This window comes from Pseudophryne corroboree, chromosome 8 (genome assembly GCF_028390025.1).
Source record: "Pseudophryne corroboree isolate aPseCor3 chromosome 8, aPseCor3.hap2, whole genome shotgun sequence".
Taxonomy (NCBI): Eukaryota; Metazoa; Chordata; class Amphibia; order Anura; family Myobatrachidae; genus Pseudophryne; species Pseudophryne corroboree.
In genome coordinates, this window is record NC_086451.1 from 100,562,004 (window position 1) to 100,581,320 (window position 19,317).

The 19,317-nt window shown below is 44.5% G+C and overlaps 1 protein-coding gene and 2 pseudogenes across 1 annotated transcript in view; 2 read left to right on the top strand and 1 right to left on the bottom strand.

Moving 5' to 3' along the window:
* The window catches only part of LOC134948686 (rab GTPase-activating protein 1), a 437,656-nt gene that overhangs the window by 396,332 nt on the left and 22,007 nt on the right, over positions 1–19,317 (top strand). The gene's annotated exons all lie outside the window — the stretch shown is intronic.
* LOC134952800 (5S ribosomal RNA) lies at positions 11,864–11,982 on the bottom strand (annotated as a pseudogene).
* LOC134952813 (5S ribosomal RNA) lies at positions 16,137–16,255 on the top strand (annotated as a pseudogene).

The following is a 19,317-nucleotide window of genomic DNA, read 5'->3' on the forward strand; positions in this document are numbered from 1 at the left end:
AACAGCACATGATGCAAAGAAAAAAAGAGGTGCACCAAGGTCACTGGATGGCTAAGCTAAGCGACACAAGTGGCCGACACAAACACCTGGCCCATCAAGGAGTGGCACTGCAGTGTCAGACAGGATGGCACTTCCAAAAATAGTCCCCAAACAGCACATGATGCAAAGAAAAATGAAAGAAAAAAAGAGGTGCAAGATGGAATTGTCCTTGGGCCCTCCCACCCACCCTTATGTTGTATAAACAGGACATGCACACTTTAACAAACCCATCATTTCAGCGACAGGGTCTGCCACACGACTGTGACTGAAATGACTGGTTGGTTTGGGCCCCCACCAAAAAAAGAAGCAATCAATCTCTCCTTGCACAAACTGGCTCTACAGAGGCAATATGTCCTCTTCCTCCGATTCCTCACCCCTTTCACTGTGTACATCCCCCTCCTCACAGATTATTAATTCGTCCCCACTGGAATCCACCATCTCAGGTCCCTGTGTACTTTCAGGAGACAATTGCTGGTGAATGTCTCCACGGAGGAATTGATTATAATTAATTTTGATGAACATCATCTTCTCCACATTTTCTGGAAGTAACCTCGTACGCCGATTGCTGACAAGGTGAGCGGCTGCACTAAACACTCTTTCGGAGTACACACTGGAGGGGGGGGCAACTTAGGTAAAATAAAGCCAGTTTGTGCAAGGGCCTCCAAATTGCCTCTTTTTCCTGCCAGTATACGTAGGGACTGTCTGACGTGCCTACTTGGATACGGTCACTCATATAATCCTCCACCATTCTTTCAATGGTGACAGAATCATATGCAGTGACAGTAGACGACATGTCAGTAATCGTTGGCAGGTCCTTCAGTCCGGACCAGATGTCAGCACTCGCTCCAGACTGCCCTGCATCACCGCCAGCGGGTGGGCTCGGAATTCTTAGCCTTTTCCTCGCACCCCCAGTTGCGGGAGAATGTGAAGGAGGAGCTGTTGACGGGTCACGTTCCGCTTGACTTGACAATTTTCTCACCAGCAGGTCTTTGAACCTCTGCAGACTTGTGTCTGCCGGAAAGAGAGATACAACGTAGGTTTTAAATCTAGGATCGAGCACGGTGCCCAAAATGTAGTGCTCTGATTTCTACAGATTGACCACCCGTGAATCTTGGTTAAGCGAATTAAGGGCTCCATCCACAAGTCCCACATGCCTAGCGGAATCGCTCTGTTTTAGCTCCTCCTTCAATGTCTCCAGCTTCTTCTGCAAAAGCCTGATGAGGGGAATGACCTGACTCAGGCTGGCAGTGTCTGAACTGGCTTCACGTGTGGCAAGTTCAAAGGGTTGCAGAACCTTGCACAACGTTGAAATCATTCTCCACTGCGCTTGAGTCAGGTACATTCCCCCTCCTTTGCCTATATCGTAGGCAGATGTATAGGCTTGAATGGCCTTTTGCTGCTCCTCCATCCTCTGAAGCATATAGAGGGTTGAATTCCACCTCGTTACCACCTCTTGCTTCAGATGATGGCAGGGCAGGTTCAGGACTGTTTGCTGGTGCTCCAGTCTTCGGCACGCGGTGGCTGAATGCCGAAAGTGGCCTGCAATTCTTCGGGCCACTGAGAGCATCTCTTGCACGCCTCTGTCGTTTTTTAAATAATTCTGCACCACCAAATTCAATGTTTGTGCAAAACACGGGACGTGCTGGAATTTGCCCAGATGTAATGCACGCACAATATTGGTGACGTTGTCCGATGTCACAAATCCCCAGAAGAGTCCAATTGGGGTAAGCCATTCTGCGATGATGTTCCTCAGTTTCCGTAAGAGGTCGTCAGCTGTGTGCCTCTTATGGAAAGCGGTGATACAAAGCGTAGCCTGCCTAGGAACGAGTTGGCGTTTGCGAGATGCTGCTACTGGTGCCGCCGCTGCTGTTCTTGCTGCGGGAGGCAATACATCTACCCAGTGGGCTGTCACAGTCATATAGTCCTGAGTCTACCCTGCTCCACTTGTCCACATGTCCGTGGTTAAGTGGACATTGGGTACAACTGCATTTTTTAGGACACTGGTGACTCTTTTTCTGACATCTGTGTACATTTTCGGTATCGCCTGCCTAGAGAAATGGAACCTAGATGGTATTTGGTACCGGGGACTCAGTACCTCAATCAAGTCTCTAGTTCCCTGTGAATTAACGGTGGATACCGGAAACACGTTTCTCACCACCCAGGCTGCCAAGGCCTGAGTTATCCGCTTTGCAGCAGGATGACTGCTGTGATATTTCATCTTCCTCGCAAAGGACTGTTGGACAGTCAATTGCTTACTGGAAGTAGTACAAGTGGTCTTCCGACTTCCCCTCTGGGATGATGATCGACTCCCAGCAGCAACAACAGCAGCGCCAGCAGCAGTAGGCGTTACACTCAAGGATGCATCGGAGGAATCCCAGGCAGGAGAGGACTCGTCAGACTTGACAGTGACATGGCCTGCAGGACTATTGGCTTTCCTGTCTAAGGAGGAAATTGACACTGAGGGAGTTGGTGGTGTGGTTTGCAGGAGCTTGGTTACAAGAGGAAGGGATTTAGTAGTCAGTGGACTGCTTCCGCTGTCATCCAAAGTTTTTGAACTTGTCACTGACTTCTGATGAATGCGGTCCAGGTGACGTATAAGGGAGGATGTTCCTAGGTGGTTAACATCCTTACCCCTACTTATTACAGCTTGACAAAGGCAACACACGGCTTGACACCAGTTGTCCGCATTTCTGTTGAAATAATTCCACACCGAAGAGGTGATTTTTTTTTGTATTTTGACCAGGCATGTCAATGGCCATATTCGTCTCACAGACAACAGGTGTCTCCCCGGGTGCCTGACTTAAACAAACCACCTCACCATCAGAATCCTCCTTGTCAATTTCCTCCACAGTGCCAGCAACACCCATATCCTCATCCTGGTGTACTTCAACAGTGACATCTTCAATTTGACTATCAGGAACTGGACTGCGGGTGCTCCTTCCAGCACTTGCAGGGGGGCGTGCAAATGGTGGAAGGCGCAACCTCTTCCCGTCCAGTGTTGGGAAGGTCAGGCATCTCAACCGACACAATTGGACTCTCCTTGGGGATTTCTGATTTAGAAGAACGCACAGTTCTTTGCTGTGCTTTTGCCATCTTAACTCTCTTAATGGCACATTGGCAAGTTTACGCTTCTCCTCAGACGATTTTGATTTAGATTTTTGGGTCATTTTACTGAGCTTTATTTTTTTTTATTTTACATGCTCTCTACTATGACATTGGGCATCGGCCTTGGCAGACGACGTTGAAGGCATTTCATCGTCTCGGCCATGACTAGTGGCAGCAGCTTCAGCACAGTGCATCTTGATCTTTTCCTATTTTACCCTCCACATTTTTGTTCTCCATTTTTTAATGTGTGGAATTATATGCCAGTAATATAGCAATAGCAATGGCCTACTACTATATATACTGCGCACAACTGAAATGAACCACAGGTATGGATGGATAGTATACTTGACACAGAGGTAGGTAGAGCAGTGGCCTTCTGTACCGTACTGCTATATATTATATACTGGTGGTCAGCAAACTGTGCAAAACTGAAATGCACCACAGGTATGGATGGATAGTATACTTGACGACACAGAGGTAGGTAGAGCAGTGGCCTTCTGTACCGTACTGCTATATATTATATACTGGTGGTCAGCAAACTGCAAAACTGAAATGCACCACAGGTATGGATGGATAGTATACTTGACGACACAGAGGTAGGTAGAGCAGTGGCCTTCTGTACCGTACTGCTATATATTATATACTGGTGGTCAGCAAACTGTGCAAAACTGAAATGCTCCACAGGTATGGATGGATAGTATACTTGACGACACAGAGGTAGGTAGAGCAGTGGCCTACTGTACCGTACTGCTATATATTATATACTGCTGGTCAGCAAACTGTGTAAAACTGAAATGCACTACAGGTATGGATGGATAGTATACTTGACGACACAGAGGTAGGTAGAGCAGTGGACTACTGTACCATACTGCTATATATATAGTTATACTGGTGGTCAGAAAAATTCTGCACTGTCGTCCTACTATATACTACAATGCAGCACAGATATGGAGCATTTTTCAGGCAGAGAACGTATAATACTGGTGGTCACTGGTCAGCAAAACTCTGCACTGTCCTCCTACTATATAATACTGCTGGTCCCCAGTCCCCACAATAAAGCAATTAGCACACTGAGCACAGATATTTGCAGCACCCTGAGCACAGATATGGAGCGTTTTTCAGGCAGAGAACGTATAATACTGATGGTCACTGGACAGCAAAACTCTGCACTGTCCTCCTACTATATAATACTACTGGTCCCCAGTCCCCACAATAAAGCAATTAGCACACTGAGCACAGATATTTGCAGCACACTGAGCACAGATATGGAGCGTTTTTCAGGCAGAGAACGTATAATACTGGTGGTCACTGGTCAGCAAAACTCTGCACTGTCCTCCTACTATATAATACTGCTGGTCCCCAGTCCCCACAATAAAGCAATTAGCACACTGAGCACAGATATTTGCAGCACACTGAGCACAGATATGGAGCATTTTTCAGACAGAGAACGTAGATATTTGCACTTGCAGCACATTGAGCACAGATATTTGCAGCACACTGAGCACAGATATTTGCAGCCCACTGAACATAGAAACTGAGAGGACGCCAGCCACGTCCTCTCACGATCATCTCCAATGCACGAGTGAAAAATGGCGGCGACGCGTGGCTCCTTATATAGAATATGAATCTCGCGAGAATCTGACCGCGGGATGATGACGTTCGGGCGCGCTCCGGTTAACCGAGCAAGGCGGGAGGATCCGAGTTGCTCGGACCCGTGAAAAAAAAGGTGAAGCTCGGGATCCGAACCCGCTCATCACTAGTTAGTACTGATGTTAAACAATATTGCAATATGCTTGATATCCTTTTCACAACTTTTGTTAGTATCCAGACGAATCATGCATTAATATGGTGTTGTTATATTATAATAGTCCATGCACATGCAACTACTTTGTTAGTATTCAAGCAATTTATGCAACAGTGTGACATTTATTATATAGAGCAGTCAATGCTTTCTTGTACCATGTTACTGGCAATGATGAATTTTAATTACCAATAACATGCCTCCATTAGCCTGTATTATATTCAGGCAACTTTGTATTCCCCATGCCGGCTGGCTTGCTCACTGCCAGCCTTATCCGGAGTTCACAGGCACTGTGCTCACCTGATCCCCCTTAGCACTGGGGTTTCAAGTCACTGGGCCGGCCAGCCAAAGAGCATCAACTGTAATCGAAGTTGTGTTGCTACCGTGGAGATCCGAACAGACTAATTTCCCCGCCTCTTTGTATGTGTCAGTGGCTTCCTCAGTGTCAAGCATTTGATTTTGAAACTCTTTAGGGGAAAAATTGGATTTAAACTTTGATCGCTTGTTTACAATAAATCAGCAAATAATAAAATTGTGTTTATTGAAGCGAAAACAGCCATTTGGTGTCTCTGAAAGCTTTGTTGGTGCAATATACCTCAGTGCTGTGAGACAGTAATGATAACCATTACACCATCCGTACTGCCCGGCACTATTGATTTCTCATTTGTATCCTTTTTCTTTTTGGATAACAACAAACTCTGTGGTCCTAGAACTTCACTGAATGTCTTATCTAATGATTCTTTTGGATAACCTTTTTTGGTGAAGTAATCCATAAGAATATTTGCTTTAGTTTTAAAAGTGTTATCTGTGTAGCAATTCCTCCTAATTCTTAGGAGCTGTCCCTTAGGAATTTTTCTCTTTTTGTAACTTGTATGATTGGTCATTTTGAAATCCAAGAAATTGTTAGTCTACTTTCGTTTGCAATGTTTTAGTTTTAATTTTCTAGCCGTGGATAGAATGTGTGATATCAAGAAAATTAATCTGCGCAGTGTGCACCGTAAATTATTAAAATAAGCTTATCAAATTTGAGAACCACACACGTAACTTCCATAAGCTATCCTGCCTAATTACATCCCCTTTATACAGCCACACATCTGTGACTTTACAAGATTGCTGTGTGACTTGGTCATACAGGCCACCAAGAACATCTGCAATGTGGCTGGACCAATATACGATATATAGCACTTATCCTTGTGCATCAATGCCTATTTCCCTATAGAGTGTAAGCTTGAGAGCTTGGCCTTCCTACCTCCATGTCAGCCTGTCAACCTAGTCTTATTGCATTACTATTATGTTCCCAATTGTAAGGTGTAACAGAGTACGCTGGTGCTACAGTAACTGCTACTAATTGAATATTAATTAAGTTATTACTCATTTTAGTTGTGTAAACTATGATCATCCCAAATTGATTTGGCCAGAACAAGGATCAGCTATGTACGCCCATTTTTATGTTTGTTTTAAAGATTACCTAATTTATATGATTAAGTGTATCCAATATCAGATTTGTTGGGGGGATTCAGTTGCTTGCAGTCATTTTTTGGGTGGTAAAACCGGGACTTTAGCACAATATTTTAGTTTTGTTTGGGCATTCCAACTAGAGCTTGTTTTTATTGCCCAAAAAATTACCTATTTTGGGGTGAAAACACACAGGATCCACGATAAGTTCAGCGGGTTCCGAAAAAAAATCGGACTTTATATACCTACCGATAAATCCTTTTCTCGTAGTCCATATAGGATGCTGGGGTTCCATTTAGTACCATGGGGTACAGACTGGTCCGCTAGGAGCCATGGGCACTTTAAGAGTTTGAGTGTGTGGGCTGGCTCCTCCCTCTATGCCCCTCCTACCAGACTCAGTCTAGAAACCATGCCAGAGGAGACAGACTTACTTCGAAAGAAGGAAATACACAGATGGTGGTGAGATTCACACCAGCTCACACACAACAAAAGGAAAGCCAAGCTAACCAACTCGAAACGATTCAGGAACGACTGAGCCAACAATACTTAACCAAGTAACAATGCAGGAATACGAAGCACTGGATGGGCGCCCAGCATCCTCTACGGACTACGAGAAAAGGATTTACCAGTAGGTATATAAAATCCTATTTTCTCTTACGTCCTAGAGGATGCTGGGGTTCCATTTAGTACCATGGGCATGTACCAAAGCTCCCAGTACGGGAGGGAGAGTGCGGAGGTTCCTGCAGAACAGATTGACCAAAGTTAAGGTCCTCAGCGGCCAAACTATCTAACTTGTAGAACTTAGCAAACATGTTTGACCCTAACCAAGTAGCTGCTCGTCAAAGCTGTAAAGCCGAGACACCCCGGGCAGCAGCCCAGGAAGAACCCACCTTACGAGTAGAGTGGGCCTGAACAGATTTTGGAATCGGCAATCCTGCCGTAGAATAAGCATGCTGGATAGTTAACCTGATCCAGCGACAAATCGTCTGCATAGAAGCAGGACACCCAATCTTGTTGGGATCATAAAGGACAAATCGTGTGGCCGACTTCCTGTGACGAGAAGTTCTTTTCACATATATCTTCAAAGCCCTCACAACATCCAAGGACTTTGAGGTAAGTGATGTCAGTAGCCACTGGCAAAACAATAGGTTGGTTGATATGAAAAGCCGACACAACCTTTGGAAGAAATTGTTGACGCGTTCTGAGCTCAGTTTTATCCTCATGGAAAATCAAGTAGGGGCTCTTGTGCGACAATGCCCCCAATTCTGACACGAGTCTTGCAGACGCCAATACCAACAGTGTGACCGCCTTCCATGTAAGAGACTTTACGTCCACCTCCTGTAAAGGTGTGAACCAATCCGATTGCAGGATCTGCAGCACCACATTAAGATCCCAAGGTGCCGTAGGAGGCACAAAGGGTGGTTGGATGTGCAGAACTTCTTTCAAGAATGTTTGAACCTCAGGGAGAGCAGCCAATTGTTTCTGAAAGAAAATGGACATGGCCGAAATCTGGACCTTTATGGAGCCCAAGCATAGGCCCACATCCACACCCGCTTGCAAAAAGAGTAAAAGCCGTCCTAGTTGAAACTGCACCGTAGGAAACTTCTTGGATTCACACCAAGGCACATACTTTTTTCAGATTCGATGGTAATGCTTAGACGTTACCCCCTTCCTAGCTTGAATCAGAGTCGGAATGACTTTGTTCGGAATTCCTTTCCGAGCTAAGATCTGGCGTTCAACCTCCATGCCGTCAAACGTAGCCATGGAAAGTCTTGATAGGCGAACGGCCCCTGTTGTAGAAGGTCCTCGCGAAGAGGAAGAGACCTCGGATCCTCCAGCAATAATTCCAGAAGATCTGCGTACCAAACCCTTCTTGGCCAGTCCGGAGCAATGAGGATCGCCTGATCTCTTGTTCTTTTTATTAGTTTGAGAATCCTTGGGATGAGTGGAAGTGGAGGGAACACATACACTGACTGGAACACCCACGGAGTTACCAGGGCGTCCACCGCCACTGTGTTTGGATCCCTTGACCTGGAACAGTATCCCTGAAGCTTCTTGTTGAGGCCATCATATCTATCTGAGGTACACCCCATTGGCTCGTTACCTCCGGATGGAGGCCCCATTCACCTGGATGGAGATCGTGTCTGCTGAAGAAGTCCGCTTCCCAGTTGTCCACTCCCGGAATGAAGATTGCTGTTAACGCCACTGCGTGTTTTTCTGCTCAGAGGAGGATTCTTGTTACCTCTGACATTGCAGCTCTGCTCTTCGTTCCGTCCTTCCTGTTTATGTAGGACACCGCTGTGACGTTGTCCGACTGAACCTGAATGGCTTGATCTTGCAGAACATGCGCCGCTTGTGTAAAGCCGTTGTATATGGCCCTCAGTTCCAGAATGTTTATTGGAAGGAGAGATTCCTGACTTGACCACCTTCCTTGGAAGTTTTCCCCTTGGGTGACTGCTCCCCATCCTCTGAGACTCGCATCCGTGGTTAGAAGAATCCAATTCTGAATACCGAACCTGCGTCCCTCAAGCAGGTGAGAAGTTTGGAGCCACCAGAGGAGTGAAATTCTAGCTTTTGGCGACAGGCATATACACTGGTGCATGTGGAGATGTGATCCCGACCATTTGTCCAGGAGATCCAGCTGGGAGAACTATGCAGTAGAGCCTCGTAGGAGGCTACCATCTTCCCCAGAAGGCGAATGCACTGATGAACCGAAACCCTGGCTGGCCTCAGGACCTTGATTGGATCACCAACGCTTTCTCCACCGGTAGAAACACCCTCTGCATTTCCGTGTCGAGAATCATCCCCAGGAAGGGCAGTCTCCTTGTCGGCTCCAAATGTGACTTTCCACCCGTGATCCCGAAGTAGTTCAGTTGAGAGAGCAGTACTCTGCAACAGTCTCTCCCTGGAAGATGCCTTTATCAGTAGATCGTTCAGATATGGAATTATGTTCACTCCCTGTTTGCGGAGGAGGAACATCATCTCCGCCATGACCTTGGTGAACACCCTTGGCGCTGTGGAGAGGCCAAATGGCAATGTCTGGAACTGATCGTAACAGTCCAGTAGTGCAAACCGTAGGTAAGCCTGATGAGGTGGCCAGATCGGAATGTGAAGGTACGCATCCTTGATATCCAGGGATACCAGGAATTCCCCTTGCTCCAGACCTGAGATCAGCGCTCTCAGCGATTCCACCTTGAATTTGAAAATCTTTAAGTAGGGGTTCAATATTGGTCTTACCGAACCGTCCGGTTTTGGAATCACAAACAGGTTGGAGTAATAACCCTTGTGTGTTAGGTGAGGTGGAACCGGAACAATGACATTTGTTCATACCAACTTTTGAATGGCTTCCTGTAGGATAGTACTTTCTATCAGCAAAACTGGTAAGCCTGATTTGAAGAATCTGTGAGGTGTGAGTTCCTGAAACTCCATTTTGTACCCCTGGGCAACAATATCTGTTACCCAGGGGTCTAGGCACGATGACGCCTAGACGTGACTGAAATCTTTTAATCTCGCTCCCACCTGCCCGATCTCCAGGCAGGGAGGTCCACCGTCATGCTGAAGATTTTGAGGAAGCAGAACCTGGTTTCTGTTCCTGGGAACCTGTTGGTGCAGGTTTTCTGGATTTTCCCCGACCTCCTCTAAAGAATGTGGAGGGGCCTTTGGATTTTTTAAATTTTGCGGTCCGAAAGGACTGCATTGAAAGGAGTAAGATAAGATTTCCGAACCGGTGGAGCTGCGGAGGGAAGAAAGGTCAGCTTACCCGCAGTTGCCGTGGATATCCACGCATCCAGCGCTTCCCCAAACAGGGCCTGACCTGTGAAGGGTAGGTACTCCACACTTTTCTTGGATTCCGTATCTGCAGTCCATTGGTGTAGCCAGAGTCCTCTGCGTGCCGAGACTTGCCATGGAAGTATCCCGTGCATTAAGCAGGCCAATGTCCTTCATAGCCTCCACCATGAAACCTGCAGAAATCCTGTATGACACGTAAAAACAAGTCAATGTCACTCCTATCCATAGTATCCAATTCCTCTAGTAAGGTGTCTGACCACTTTACTATAGCTTTAGAAATCCACGCACACGCAATAGTGGGCCTTAAAGCCACGCCTGTAGCAGTGTATAGTGATTTGAGCGTAGTCTCAATCTTGCGGTCAGCCGGCTCCTTTAAGGCGGTTGAAGCGGGGACAGGTAAAACCACCTTTTTAGACAACCTAGATACAGAAGCGTCTACTATAGGTGAGGTTTCCCACTTTTTCTTGTCCTCTTCAGGAAAAGCAATGAGAATTCTTTTAGAGAGATGGAATTTTTTCTACGGGTTTTCCCAGGATTTCTCAAACAGAGTTTAACGCCCTATAAGCGGGGAAGGTAAGCGAGGATTTCTTATTTACGGTAAAATAAGATTCCTCTTCCTGCTCAGGTACCTTCTCAGAAATGTGCAAAACATCCCAATGGCCTCAGTCATTAGTTGCACTCCTTTGGCAAGGGATGCATCCCCCTCCTGCATATCCCCATCGCCGTCTCCCGTATCAGTGTCAGCTTGCATTATCTGTGCAAGTGTACGCTTTTGTGGGTATGTAGGTGGGATTTTTGACAGAGTAGTGGAGGTCGAATACTGCAAACCCTCCACAGATTTCCTCAAAAACTGCGTTTCTTTCTCAGTATGTGACATCTTTTTAGGGATTTGGGATATCATTCCCCTTAAAAAATCCACCCATGTGGGCTCGGAAGGCTGAGAAAGCATATTGCAGTCCTGGTACATGGAATAGACTCCCCAGGTGAAGATAAACACTCTGCAGCGCAGGACACAGAGTCCTTAGACATGATAATGTGGGATATACACACTTACACACACACAGAGGAAAATGTCAGATACAGTTTCCCCCCAGAGTACCTTCAGAGAGTCCATGAATGTATTGGGGGTATACCGCACTGGAGAATGGTAAGGTATCTAATAGATATTGTTAGAACCAAAATACATAATACAACGAGAAAATCTGAGTTTTCTAATGTTATCTTGAGTTTGGTGGTGCACCCTGAGTCAGTGGTAAGACATACAACAAAAGGGAGAGAAGAAGACTCTTTTGTGGGTGCACTCTTGTATGTTTAAGAGGTCTCAGAAGAGACAATAAGTAAAGATTATAAATGAATTTTTAAATATAACTTTTATTAACAATAATTGATAAAATAGTAGAGTTTACTGTCAAAAATTGGAGGTAGGGGTGGGGGGAAGGGTGGGGGGGAGTTGGGGAAAAGAAAGGGGGAACACAGAACAAATTAATTACAGTGTAAATACTGAATATTGTTCTGGAATGCCTGGGTGCGATAATAACAGCTGGAGACCCTGAAAATTGAAGCGTTTTTATTCTCTCATGAGCGATGATGAGGAGACAGATGGGATGATTAAAGATGGAATGAGCAAGATGAATCTGCTGTCAGTGTTAGACGCTGAGCAAAACCGTCCAGGAATTTCTACTAAACTGAGTATTCCTCGAGAGTCTCCCACTCGAGTACTGACCCAGCCCTACACTGCTTAGCTTCCAAGATCGGAAGGATTCGGGCGTTACCAGTGTGGTATGATAGTAGAAAAAATATTAGATATCGAGGGCTCGAGAATCACTGATGAGAGTTCACGAAAATGGAGAAATAAAAGAAAAGACAAGAGAATGAGTGGAGGAGGAAAATAGGGGATCTGCTGCCACCGTTAGACCGGGATAATTACCCCTGAATCAGTGGTGAGAGTCCTGAAGATAGTATAAAGTGAGGAAAAGGAAACGATACTGATAGGTAAAAAAAAAAAAAAAAAAAAAATTTTTGAGATTGGTTGATAGACAATGGGCTGCTTGATTGCAGGATGCTGATAGTACCTATGATAAAGGTACTAGGTGTGATAAAAAGCAATTTGTACACAATTAGCAGTCAAATAAATTGATTAGACCCATACATCACCATCAATTTGCTACTATCAGATTATTATAATTATACCAAAATGGTATCAGGTGGAAAAAGAAGGAGAAAATGAACAACAGTTTCTTATTTGTGTTCCGCTGTATGCAGAGCTGCAGAAATACTATATAATATGATTGCAAGATGCTGATAGTACCTATGATAAAGGTACTTGGTGTGATAAAGAGCAATTGTACACAATTAGCAGATAATTAAATTGATTGGAACCATGCATCACCATCAATTTGATGCTGACAGATTATTGCACATTGTACCAAAATGGTATCAGGTGAAAAGAGAAAGAGATAATGAACAACAGTTGATTATACAGAGCTGCAGCAATGCTATATAATACGCAGTATAGAGGATAGTGATAAATTGCTCAGCCAAATGATTAGATCAAAATGACTGAAAATAAAGGTTTAAACAGTATCCTATGTGGTATTAAGCCGCTAAATGCCGACTATCTGTAAAACGGGTACTTGCAAAAAACAGCTTGATGAATGCTATTATCAAATATAAATATGCAAAAAGATGCTGATATTGAGCAGATATTACCCGGAATTGTATGGAACGATCAGTCACTAATATGAGCAGGATACTTTCTGAGTGCGGAATGTCCGTGTCAAAGTCCAGGCAAATTGAAGATGCAGGATACACTGGTTCCCAGGAGCTGAGCAGTTCGTTTATAGCCGCACTGCCGATCAAAGTACCTGATGTATTGTGGAGACGTGGTCAGGTTGGCTGAGGAGAAGAGAGACACAATGTTCCTGGTCCCATCGCGGCAGTATCTAGCGGCGGCGGGTTGCTGCAGCGGCTGCTGGGGAAAGAGCGGCTCGTGGTTCAGGATGTCCGGAATCAGCTGTCACACCCAGGCAGTGGGGATAGGGAACGGAAAACTAGTTTCACCCGTTCACCGGGCTTGATCACTTCCTGTTCCCAGAGGGGATAGTGCAGGCTTTATCTTGCAAGGGAGCTGGTCGTTGTCCAATCAAAAGGGAGGCGTGTCCTGTGTTTGTAAATTGCTGCACAGGTGGAACGGTTGTTCTGTTTAGTATTGGTTCCCTATTATGCTTGCAATTAGTGGCCCATTGCACAAAAGGAAAAAACAGAGAATATGTGTGAGAAATATACAAGGTTATTAGATAAAAAATGAGCATCTTGCTTATTATATAAGTGGGCATAGTGAAAAAATGGAAATAAAAATAAAAATAAATAAAAATAAAATGGGGAAAATTAGCAAAAAAGAATAAATGAATGAAAATAATAAAATTGAAGCTTTCACAAATTGTTTATGAAATATTTAGATGATAAGAATAGATTAAATTTAAGTATAATAAATGATAATTGCTGGAAAAATATGTTAGGACAGCATATCTTGTCTGGAGTTATAAACAAACACGTTGTAAACATTGCATGAGGATATTAATAAATATGTTAATTTGGATTAATAATGCAAGTGACGTCGATGGAAGTGGTGGGAATGATTGTGAGAAAGGATGGTATGGAAAGGATGGGGAGTGAGGTGGAAAGGAATGGGGGGGATGGAGTGGGGGGGGGGGGGAAAGGCGGGGGAGAGAGGGGGAAGGGGGGAGGGGGTTTAAGATTGTGGGGTGTTGGGGTGTTGGGATATGGGGTGTTGGGATATGGTTGGGGTGTTGTGGTTTGCAGTGTGGTGGGAATGTGTGTGTGGTGTCGAAGGTGATGATCTTGTGTGGGCGAGAAGTATAATGATATGGTGAGATGAGGAAGGGGAGTAGAGATGTAAGGGATAGGAGTGGGTTGACAATGGGAGTGCTGTGTGGAAACGTGTTAGTAGGTTGTGAAATATGTCGGAATTTGCTGGGTCACTGTAATGGGATGGATGTGAGGTGCATGTGAATGGACTGCGGATGTGATGGTGCCGAGTATGTGGTGGAGGTGGGCGTGAAAGTGCTGATGAAAGAAGGGTGAATGTGATGTGTTATGAATAGGGGTGTACTGGATGTGAGTGTACTGAGGGGTGTAAGGGAAGGAAGCGAGGACACTTGATGGGTGCTATATAGAAAGTAGGTTACAGAAATGCACTGTAATTGATGTATTCATTCAGACCCAATGGTTTGAGACAACCTAACCTGAAAGTCCATTCACTTTCCTTCTTAATAAGTTCTTTGCTTAAGTCACCACCGCGTATGCCTAGATGGACCCTATCTAGGCCAAAGGCGCGCATATCACTTGGTGAGTCATGATGTGCAGCATGGTAGTGTCTGGCTACTGATGTTAGTTTTTTGCCTTTTTGAAGATCTGACGATGAGTTGCGAATGGAGCCCATATGTTCTAAAATCCTAGTTTTGAATTTTCTAGTCGTCATGCCTACATATCGTTGATTGCAAGGACAGGTTAGACAATAGACTACTCCTTGTGTGTCGCAGTTGAAGAAGTGTTGTATGGAAATATCCTTGCCATGTCTGTCCTTGACACAGTCAGTTATCTGTATCTGTGGGCAAGCCTTACATTGCCCACATGGAAAGGATCCCTTAGGGAGTTTGGATTTGGTCATTTCACGTGAAAAATGGCTCTGAACCAACGTGTCTTTGATGTTCTTGGATCTCCTCCAACTGATTTGTAAAGTGGGATCCAATAAAGGTGATAACTCTGGATCCAGATGTAGGACAGGTAGATGTTTCTGAATGGCCTTTTTTAGTAGACGCCATTCGGGACAGAAGGTCCCTACAAATCGAATCAGGTACTTTGATCGGCAGTGCGGCTATAAACGAACTGCTCAGCTCCTGGGAACCAGTGTATCCTGCATCTTCAATTTGCCTGGACTTTGACACGGACATTCCGCACTCAGAAAGTATCCTGCTCATATTAGTGACTGATCGTTCCATACAATTCCGGGTAATATCTGCTCAATATCAGCATCTTTTTGCATATTTATATTTGATAATAGCATTCATCAAGCTGTTTTTTGCAAGTACCCGTTTTACAGATAGTCGGCATTTAGCGGCTTAATACCACATAGGATACTGTTTAAACCTTTATTTTCAGTCATTTTGATCTAATCATTTGGCTGAGCAATTTATCACTATCCTCTATACTGCGTATTATATAGCATTGCTGCAGCTCTGTATAATCAACTGTTGTTCATTATCTCTTTCTCTTTTCACCTGATACCATTTTGGTACAATGTGCAATAATCTGTCAGCATCAAATTGATGGTGATGCATGGTTCCAATCAATTTAATTATCTGCTAATTGTGTACAATTGCTCTTTATCACACCAAGTACCTTTATCATAGGTACTATCAGCATCTTGCAATCATATTATATAGTATTTCTGCAGCTCTGCATACAGCGGAACACAAATAAGAAACTGTTGTTCATTTTCTCCTTCTTTTTCCACCTGATACCATTTTGGTATAATTATAATAATCTGATAGTAGCAAATTGATGGTGATGTATGGGTCTAATCAATTTATTTGACTGCTAATTGTGTACAAATTGCTTTTTATCACACCTAGTACCTTTATCATAGGTACTATCAGCATCCTGCAATCAAGCAGCCCATTGTCTATCAACCAATCTCAAAATTTTTTTTTTTTATTTTTTTTTTACCTATCAGTATCGTTTCCTTTTCCTCACTTTATACTATCTTCAGGACTCTCACCACTGATTCAGGGGTAATTATCCCGGTCTAACGGTGGCAGCAGATCCCCTATTTTCCTCCTCCACTCATTCTCTTGTCTTTTCTTTTATTTCTCCATTTTCGTGAACTCTCATCAGTGATTCTCGAGCCCTCGATATCTAATATTTTTTCTACTATCATACCACACTGGTAACGCCCGAATCCTTCCGATCTTGGAAGCTAAGCAGTGTAGGGCTGGGTCAGTACTCGAGTGGGAGACTCTCGAGGAATACTCAGTTTAGTAGAAATTCCTGGACGGTTTTGCTCAGCGTCTAACACTGACAGCAGATTCATCTTGCTCATTCCATCTTTAATCATCCCATCTGTCTCCTCATCATCGCTCATGAGAGAATAAAAACGCTTCAATTTTCAGGGTCTCCAGCTGTTATTATCGCACCCAGGCATTCCAGAACAATATTCAGTATTTACACTGTAATTAATTTGTTCTGTGTTCCCCCTTTCTTTTCCCCAACTCCCCCCCACCCTTCCCCCCACCCCTACCTCCAATTTTTGACAGTAAACTCTACTATTTTATCAATTATTGTTAATAAAAGTTATATTTAAAAATTCATTTATAATCTTTACTTATTGTCTCTTCTGAGACCTCTTAAACATACAAGAGTGCACCCACAAAAGAGTCTTCTTCTCTCCCTTTTGTTGTATACCTTCAGAGAGTCACAGAGTATAAGGAGCCAGCCACACTGCGCCCCTGTAGGCAGTTGTTATGATAAAAGCCCAGCACTTACTAACTATCCTTAATAGGGTAGTTAGTCCTGATATAACACTCCCCCCTGTGTATAACACCCTGGTACCGTAGAGTACTGTTGGAGTGATGTGGAGGGCAGCGCTCCCAGTCAGTGTCCTGTCTGAATCATCTGCAGGGAGAAAATGGCGCTGGTGAGTGCTGGATCCTCTCTGAGAGGAACCCCTGCCCCATGTAATGGCGCGCGGCTTCCCGCACTAATTTTTTATACTGTCCTGAGGATTCTGAAATGTTAACAGCGGGATTAGCCCCTATTAACTAGTGTGACCAGTGTATAGTTATGCGCTGGCCCAGGATGCCCCTCAAGCGCCTACATGTAGCATGTTGCTGAGCCTTCTAGGAGCGCAGCCTGTCAGAGCTGCACTCCAACCCTTGTGCCACCATACCCGCCAGCGCTGTACTCGCCACTCTTCTATCTTCTGGCTCTGTTAGGGGGTGGCGGCCGTGCTGCGAGAGTGAGCAGTTACCTTGTGGGCTTGTGATCATCACCCTCAGGAGCTCAGTGTCTTGTCAGCGGAGTAGAGAACCATTAACTCTCCATTAAGTTGGTTCCTACTCCCACGAGGCAGGGAGGCTGTTGCGAGCAACCTCCCTGTAAAACAACAAACTCTAAAAAATAAAACTAAGAACTATTAGGAGCTCCCCTAGCTGTGACCGACTCCTCTGGGCACATTTTCTAAACTGAATCTGGTAGGAGGGGCATAGAGTGAGGAGCCAGCCCACACTATTAAACTCTTAAAGTGCACATGGCTCTTAGTGGACCCGTCTATACCCCATGGTGCTAAATGGAACCCCAGCATCCTCTAGGACATAAGAGAAGTCCCTGATAAGTGCTGGTGTTGGGTTGCCATTGGGGCTATTCGGATCACCCCACCCCTAAGTGGAGATTAATACCCCTTTCACACCGCACAAATAACCTGGTATCAACCAGGCATATTGCCAGGTCGACACGGGTCAGTGTGTGGTGTGAAAGCACCATAGCTGAAATCCCGAGTCGCCTGGCCCGGCAATTCACATCGGGAATAAAGCAGTGTTATTCCCGGGTCGAATACCGGGTCAATGGCAGCGTAAACGGGCTCCCGAGTTGATGAGTTGCGGGACCCATTCACTCCAACAGGGAGAGGCGGCGCAGAGGTGATCTCATCTCCCAGCGCCGGCTCCGCCCCCCGCTGCTATGTCAACCCGCCTGGCATATCGCCGAGTCGGGGAAGCCAGCAGCATCCAATGCCGGATCCCACCCGGGAAGAACACGTTTCCAATTCCCGGGTGGGATCTGGCATTGGTGGTGTGATAGGGATATAAGTGATTTGGCTTTTAAATATTCACCTGCTGTTTTTTTGTTTTTGTTTGTTTGTTTTTGAGGGAGAGGCGAGGGGGGTGGGGGTGGTAAAGTGGAATCTGAATTTACCTTAAGGAACTCTGTGTATAATACACAGGAGGGGATTTTTGGTCTAAGAAATTAATACACCTGTCACTATCATGGTTGGAATGTTTTTCTTCCCAAGTACTTTAACTAGAAACTCCTGCATTGGGATTTATTTTTGTTTGACTTGCCCTGGACCCTCACAGCTAGAATGTAGAATATGATGACATTGGTGGTATTGTCCTCTGTCAGTCTTACCATGTATTCTTGAAACACCACTGTTCCCCATTATTCATTTATACTGACTTCTGCTGGAGTAGTCTACAGTGTAATAACAGTGTGACATTCCCAAAGGAGAGGAGATGACATATGCATGGACAAAACAGAACTGGCTTCTGATCTCTTGTCTAATGAGATGTAGGATGTGCTTAGAAACCATTATTCCCTTTGAATCCTTTGCAGCATTGTATTACTGTATGTCTCCAGCAGAGGTCCTCAGTACATTTGAATATTGGTAATGGCTGCAGCTCTGAAATGGAGCAATTCCAGTCAATATATTAGTCTCCATTAAGGGCCACTGTGGAAAGTCCCTTTAATACTAATGTCACACGGAAGCTTTGTAAATTGATGCTTTTCCACAGAACAGACCAACGCTGCTTCCTGTGAAGTGAGCTCTGATGCACTGTAGAAGCCCTGCAGCCATGTCTCGTTCTGTTGCATGGCGCATTAAAATTTGAAAGAACTTGTTTATTTTGTCGAGTTACAAATACAACAGTATAAATTGCCTAGGATTAGTCGTACCACAAAAATACTAGTGCCAATATACTTTAATTTACTATTAACTACAGTAAGTATAGTTCATAAAGGTAAATAATTCATAATAGTTTCTGCTCCATCTAGATATAAAAATCTGCAGTTACTGATGAATTGCTAGTGGAATCAGAGAGCAATGACTTTGTATCAGATCCAGAAAGTGCAATCTGTTACTATGTACTCAAAGGAAACATCTCGTATAAAGAAATTCTATTCAAGTTGTTGACTAATAAAGCACCAAGGGAACAGTTATTTTTCTGTTCTCCTAAATCCACATCTATAATGCTATCACATTCAGTGTACATTGCTGTGTATCCATAACAGTCAGTAAAAGCAGTTATTATTTTAGCACGTGTGCTACTGTATGTCAG